Source organism: Chanodichthys erythropterus, chromosome 8, assembly GCF_024489055.1.
Source record: "Chanodichthys erythropterus isolate Z2021 chromosome 8, ASM2448905v1, whole genome shotgun sequence".
NCBI classification, from domain to species: Eukaryota; Metazoa; Chordata; class Actinopteri; order Cypriniformes; family Xenocyprididae; genus Chanodichthys; species Chanodichthys erythropterus.
This window is the reverse complement of record NC_090228.1, coordinates 38,937,267-38,944,494: the sequence shown is the minus strand read 5'-3', so window position 1 is coordinate 38,944,494 and position 7,228 is coordinate 38,937,267. Positions and strand designations below refer to the sequence as shown.

At 36.7% G+C, this 7,228-nt stretch overlaps 1 pseudogene; it reads left to right on the top strand.

Moving 5' to 3' along the window:
- Positions 1-5,036: 5,036 nt before the first annotated feature.
- On the top strand, positions 5,037-5,938 carry LOC137025231 (gastrula zinc finger protein XlCGF57.1-like; annotated as a pseudogene).
- The last annotated feature ends 1,290 nt before the right edge of the window (positions 5,939-7,228 follow it).

Here is a 7,228-nt window from a genome sequence, read left to right as displayed (position 1 = left end):
TTCGTCATGAGTAACAGAAAATGTGCGTCTCTTTTCGTGAGTCAATGTGAGTCAGTTTATCGTAAACACGAATTCATTTACTGGAAAGAAGTGATTGAATCAATTGTTTTGTAAAATGATTCAGTGAATCGAAGCGCTCAAATCACCGCAGGCTGACGTCACCTGCAGCTCCAAAAACTGTAAATGAATGAGAACACAAATGTGTGATGACAACTTTTACAAACCAACTGCTGATGTTTTCATTTTAAGTTCAATCTATTAAATGTGACGTTCGAATAAATGAATACAAAATACAAATCATAAATAAAATATTATTTGTATTTATTTTTTAATCAGATCTTTTAAGTCCATTAACTCTCACTCTCCCAGGTGAAAAAATACTACTAACTACTAATACTATAGTAATTTATAGTAAATACTGTAGTGTTTTTGAACCATACTATAATAAAGTACTTAAATTAATTTATTGTGCTAATTCTATACACAGTTTACTGTAGTAAAACATAAAGTATACTACAGTATTTATTACATTTTAACAGTTCACTATAGTTAATACTACAGTATGATTTAGCAATCATTTCATATGTTGTAAATAATATAATATACACAGTTGGCTATCCTACAATTTACTATAGTATTTTTTCCTGAGCTGAACTGCTGAACTAGAGCTGATTGAGCTGATTTATTTTTCTTTGTTAATAATTCTCTTTTTAAACACAGAAAAACTCCTGATGAAGCGACTGAGATCCAAGTGACACACTATTATAAAGAGTGAGTTTATTAAAGAGGACATTGAAAACATTTAGATTGAAGAAACATTCAATGTGAAACAAGAAGAAACTGAGGAACAAACAGGTTGGTTTAGTCCAGTCCAGCTCTACAGAAAAGAATGATATTTTTGAAGAGTGTCAATTAAAGGGCTTTATATTAACATGGAGCAGGTCAGATGTGTTGATCTTCAACCTGAGAAGATCCTGGGCTGTTTTCAGCCCCGACAAAACGTTGCAAAACTGTTTTTTAAAGGAAATAGTAGTGTGTTGAACGTCCTGTTCTGATGACACAAGAGATGCAACTATGGCAGCTGAGAAGGCCATTCTTTGTGTTCTTTTTGAAGAATTTTCGGAGCCTGATAATCAGTATAAATACGTATTTAATACTGCAAAATACGCTCAATGTTACAGTCACTGCCCTAGCCTACCAGAATAAAAGAGAACACATTTGAAAAAGACTTTACTTGGATGCATTGTGCGAGCTGTCTCTTTAATCTTGTGGTTTACATACATGTTGCTGCTGATTGGGCTGACATTTTTGACACCCACCAAACAAGAGAAAATGTATATTTTGAACCCGTTGCAGACCGTTTCCAGGAAACATGTTGTTCAACCTGGAAATCGTAGCAAAACGCTGCGCACCGGTTTGAGCTTGAACATGCCCTAGCTTTGGTGTTCGTTATTACGATGTTTCACACATTAAATCAGGAAAAATAATTCAGACATTGTTTTCTGTAAAATTAAACCCAAAATCTAAAATCTACTTCTGAATTGAAAACAATGAAAACCATTAATTTATTTCATTTAATTATGCAACAGTATCTAACAAAAATATGGAGGCTGCAGTAACTAAAATTCAGATGGTTGTAGGAACTATGGACGAACCAGACAAATTAATCATTCAGATTATTTTTTCAAACATAATCCTAATTCAGAATCAAGCTCCGACTCCAGCTCGTCTGCAGAGTACACCAAGGCTGATTAATTTTATGACACCCCATGCTTCCTGATAACAGGAGAAGTGACAAACCAAATGGTCACCAGGAAGATAAAGATTGTTTGATCACCAGATCAAAGAAACAGAGAAAACAATGCAGGCCCCATTTGTTTCTCTAAAGGACCTAACTTAACAGAAAACTCAACAGAGACTGTTATACAACTAAAACTGCATCAAAATTGTTCCAAACAATTTTAAATGGACTTATCAAACATATTTTAACTACATACATTTTACATTATGTGTTCACAAATAGTTATGCTTTAAAACATGTAAATGTGTTAATTCTTGACTGACTGAATGAATGAAAGTATGCTTTATTTTGTCTCTTTCCCCCTTTCCTATATCCTGACTTGAATGAAATCTGTTTAAAATGTATTGTATTCCATTTAATAGAAACTATGTTAAATTGACCCTCTCTGCTGAAGCAGACCAGGATGTAACACCCATGTTTTATTGGGGGCAGAGAAAGCCCTTTTGAAACAGGACAATATCTGATTGGCCAAGACTCCTCTGCGGTGTGAAAACAACTAGTTTAAATAGTCAAACTGCAAGAGAAGACGGAGTTTAGTTTTTTTAAGTTTTGTTGTTGTCATTGTTATTAGCTAGGACTATTCAAGAAAACAACACAGAAGAAAGAACCGGTCAGCCATGACCAGAGTGAGCAGAACAATGGAGTAACAAAAGAACAGACAAGCCGCTCATTCAAGCCATTCAAGTTTCACTCACTTTTCTTTTCTTTGCTTTTACTTAATTTTCTTTTCCGTTGAAAGTCTTGTGTTCTAAGTATTACCGCAAAGTTCAACATACGACTTTTGCCGCGTCAACTCCAACGACAAAGAGACTTCCTTCCATTTGTTCCACACGGACCGAACCTGGACAAATCATCGACCCTTCTCTGCACGACGAGAGAAACTAAAGTCGACACACAAGCAAGTACCTCCAGATGAAAACTGAACTGGTGCATTTAAATTAATGATTCATGGTTCGTTCAGGTCAGATCTTCCAAAGTGAATAATTTGCTAGGAATTCATCATATCTCTCTCTCTCTCTGAAAACTCTCTCTCTCTCACTTCCTGTCTTACTGCAACACGTAAAATGAATGAGTGTATGTGCGTGTGTTTCTCTTAGATTAGTTTGTGTTAGAATAAATAAAATCTCCTGTAGATTTTTAAAAGAAAGTATCTTGTATAATGTGCTTCTATGATTTAATGTCTTAAACTGTCGATTTTAAGTTACCTGCTCTAATCAGAACAGCTTATTACGGCTCGAGCAAATGAACGCTGGACGAATCAGTTGCTCGGTCGTAAACTTACAACTCTTTATAATTCCCTGATAAATAATTTCATTTGAGCTAATTTTACTTCCTAGGGTGTGTTAGCCCTACATGGTCAAAAAAGACTTCATTTATAAACAAAATATTATCATAATACATTTTAACATACCTGAACATAAATATTAATAAAATAAATCCAGGAATAAGTCAGTAGTTAATGTCTGTGAGCAACTCAAACTGTTCAAATCAAAGACTCAAACTGAGCTCTGTTGTGTCTTTCACATGTTCTGTCAGGTTCAGTGATAAATGAAGCATCAGAATCAGAGTTTCTTCTCCTGAACTTCATGAAGCAGAAACACGTGTGGGAAAATATTGATGGACCCCCATGTTTACTTAATATTCCTTATAAAGAGCCATCATTTCTATTTATTTTCCTCTAAACTATGAGATCCAATAAGCACCATCTAGCTCTGCCTCTTTTCGGGGTCAAATGACAACAACTCCTCGGCTGATAATAGGCTGAATTGAAAATAGGTAGCCTAATTCTAATACATGCAATGACTATTCATCATTACATTTTTATATTTATGTAGCCTACACAATAATATTCTTTTACACTGTAATCCTTTTGTTTTTAATATTTGGCATGTGTGTGTGATGCGCATCCCTGTGTGTAATAAGCAAAGTCGATGCGCACTGTGGACGCGCCCAGAGGCGCAGTTTCTACCAACGCGCTCTAACAAAAAATATTGCGCTATTGACTTTAGACTTTAGACCAGGTTTGAGTTGGTCTATGGCGCAGTCTATTTTCAGCTCCTTAAAATAGCAATGCGCCGCCAATGCGCCTGAACACACCTCTTTTTTAGACCAGCATGCCCAGGGGCGCACTAACTGGCTCAAATGCATTTACTAATTTAAGGACGTGGCGCTAAACCGGAAAATGCGAACGGCGCCGGATGCAAACTAGCAAACACATTTACGCTGCGCCTTGCGTTGCATTGTGCCGGGTGTATTATAGGGCCCTTAAAGTTAAGGAAACAAATCAATGGCGAGAAATATGAGTCTTCCTCAGTTGTAATGTTTGTTTTGTACCTCAGCATACTTTGTACTTTGGTACACACATGTAACAGCCCAATACCTACAAAAAAGTCTGGGTGTGCAAAATCTGAAAACCCAACAGGAAGTGAGATATTTTGAGTTTTCTCAGCAAAATTTTTGTAGTTTTTGCCATTTCCAGACGTTGTACTTTAACAAACTCCTCATACAGCTTTAATAAGATCAGCAACATATTTGGTCAGTCTAAGCTAAAGGTTTTTGCGATGTTAAATTACAAAGATCTTGAGTTTTCACTGAAGGTCGTGTCCGTGGCGGCCTGACAAAATTTCTCTGCGAAATTTAACATGGTTCAGAAGACAGTATTTTCTGGTATTTTAAACATTAAATGGTGTTAAATATGTTGGTTATTTTTATATAATCGTTTTGTTTTTCTTTGTTCTCCTGTTTTCTCTTGCTAGCATTTGTCAGTGTTTTGGTTTCATGTTCATAACTGCACCTGTAAGTGATGTTTGGACCATTGTGTTGGGTTATTTAAAGTTATAACAAACATTCTGCTTCCTCTCTTTTAATAAATAATTTTATGGAATAACTGTCTGATGAGTTTTTTGGTATGAGGGTTTAGATGGGAGGTTGTTGTTTATTTACTTTTCTTTCTTTATTTTTTGCCTTTTAACCCTTAGATGATGTAGTAAATGGGAGATTGAAATCAGTCTATAATGAACCAGATCTCCTGGGTCAAATTGAGTTTTAAATAAAGGGTTTAATTGCCAGTTTGAGACGTAGTGAAGAGTGAACAATTTTGAGAGGGCTTTCAGTAGCTTAATGGGTATAAGATGGTTAAGTTGGTTTTGATGTTATACGTGTATAAATGTTTTGATCTGTTGCTTTGTGTCATTAAAGTGGTTTTAACTTCTTCTGCATCTTTTTCACCTTAAACATGATGGCACTGAAAGAGGAGAGTGAAGTACTGAATGAAATAGAAGAGAAAGATCAACATAATCATCATGATGTCTTTGCTGGAGAAAAATTGTGTAGTTGCGCACAGCCTGAAAACAATTCCTCACAAAACATGGCTCAAAAGACGGGGACTAGAAGTAATTTCAGCTACAAACAGTGTGGAAACAGGTTCAATCTAAAAGGAAGCTTTAACAGGCACATGAAAATTCTCACTGAGAAGCCTTTCACATGTCCTCAGTGTGGAAAGAGTTTCAATCAGAAAGGACACTTTATAGACCACTTGAGAATTCACTCTGGAGAGAAAACCTATACATGCCTTCAGTGTGGAAAGAGTTTTGATCAACATGTAAACCTGAAAGTCCACATAAAAGTTCACACTAGAGAGAAGCCTTACATTTGCCAACAGTGTGGAAAAAAGGAATCTTTAACAGGCACATGAGAATTCACAATAGAGATAAGACTTACACCTGCCCTCAGTGTAGAAAGAGTTTCACTGAACATGGAATTCTTGTAGGCCACATGAGAATTCACACTGAAGAGAAGCCGTACACCTGCCAACAGTGTGGAAAGAGTTTCATTCAGAAAGGACAATTTAAAGTCCACTTGAGAATTCACTCTGGAGAGAAGCCTTACACATGCTCTCAGTGTGGAAAGTGTTTCAGTCAGAAAGGACACTTTAAAGACCACTTGAGAATTCATACTGGAGAGAAGCCTTACACATGCCAACAGTGTGGAAAGAGTTTCAATGTGAAAGGACACTATATAGACCACATAAGAATTCACACTGGAGAGAAGCCTTTCAGCTGCCAACAGTGTGGAAAAAGTTTCAGACAAAAAGGAATCCTTAACAGACACATGAGAATACACAAAGAGTTTAACTAAATATTGAAACCTTGTAATCCACATGGGAGTTCACACTGGAGAGAAGCCATTTATATGTGGTCAAGGTGCAAAGAACTTCAGATATAAAGAAACGCAGTTGCATATTTTCATTTCAAAAACAAAATAAACACGAGAAAACCAATGTGAATTTTTGCACCAGCTAGAGGCCTTCACGGGTCCACTTGGATCCAAAATCCTGAGGTCTGACGTTCGGGTCCAAAACTTCAATGAGTGCCTTGGTTCCTTGCCTTGGGTTCGGTACTATTAGTGACCGCCCGTCTCAAGTAATTTAATATAAATCTGCTTTTTCCGAATGGACCAGAGAAAACACAAGTAATAAACTTTAAAGGGATGGTTCACTGTTTTTTTTTCTTTCTTTTTTTTTTCCCTAGACTTGATTGTGTTTATGGGGGCGCAGTTTAACATGTCTTCATGCTTTGTTTAAAAAAAAACAGCATATTTTTCATATATTTTACCTTTACTCTACACCGCTGTTTCCCTTCTCCTAAAAATGCTCTGTTAAGTTCCTGGTTCTATGAAGCCCCTCCCTCAGAAATACGCAATGGGCTCAGATTGGTTAGCTGGCCCAGTGTATTGTGATTTGCTGTCCAGAACACATTGTCATGAGTCACGTTGCCCGGAAACACCACGCCACTTACCATTATGGGCAATAGTTGCATGCTTTCAGTGGAAATGTATATAATGGCATCAATATTGCCAAATAAATTTGAGCTCGAATAAGACCCAGATATCAGTAATGAAGAGGGTCAAGCAGAACCTCTGAAAGCACAGCTTTTAAAGGACGTTTATGAATAGTGAGTATTTTGTATTTGTGTCAAGTTTATTATATTTATAAAGCACATTTAAAACAACCTTGATTGACCAAAGTGCTGTACAAAGTTACCTATGTCCATCACCAAAAATTAAAAATAGACATTAACAAGACGTTAAACGCACAAGAGAACAAATAGGTTTTCAAAATACTTTTGAACTCAGACACTGTGGGTGCTGTTTTGATAGATAAAGGCAATTTGTTTCACAACTTTGGGCCAGCTACTGCAAAGGCTCTGTCCCCCCTGTATCGCCGTCTAGATCTGATATTGAATCGGTTGCCAGTGGAATGAATGCGTAACATGTACCCATTTTTGACTGCCTATGAGCAAGCGGGCAGCTGCGTTTTGGACCAGTTGAAGTCTATGAATAGATGAGACACGCAGCCTGTGATGCAGCGAATGGCAGTAATCTACTATCACAAAACTCTTCCTGCTTAGGAAGGGTTTAACTTTTGCT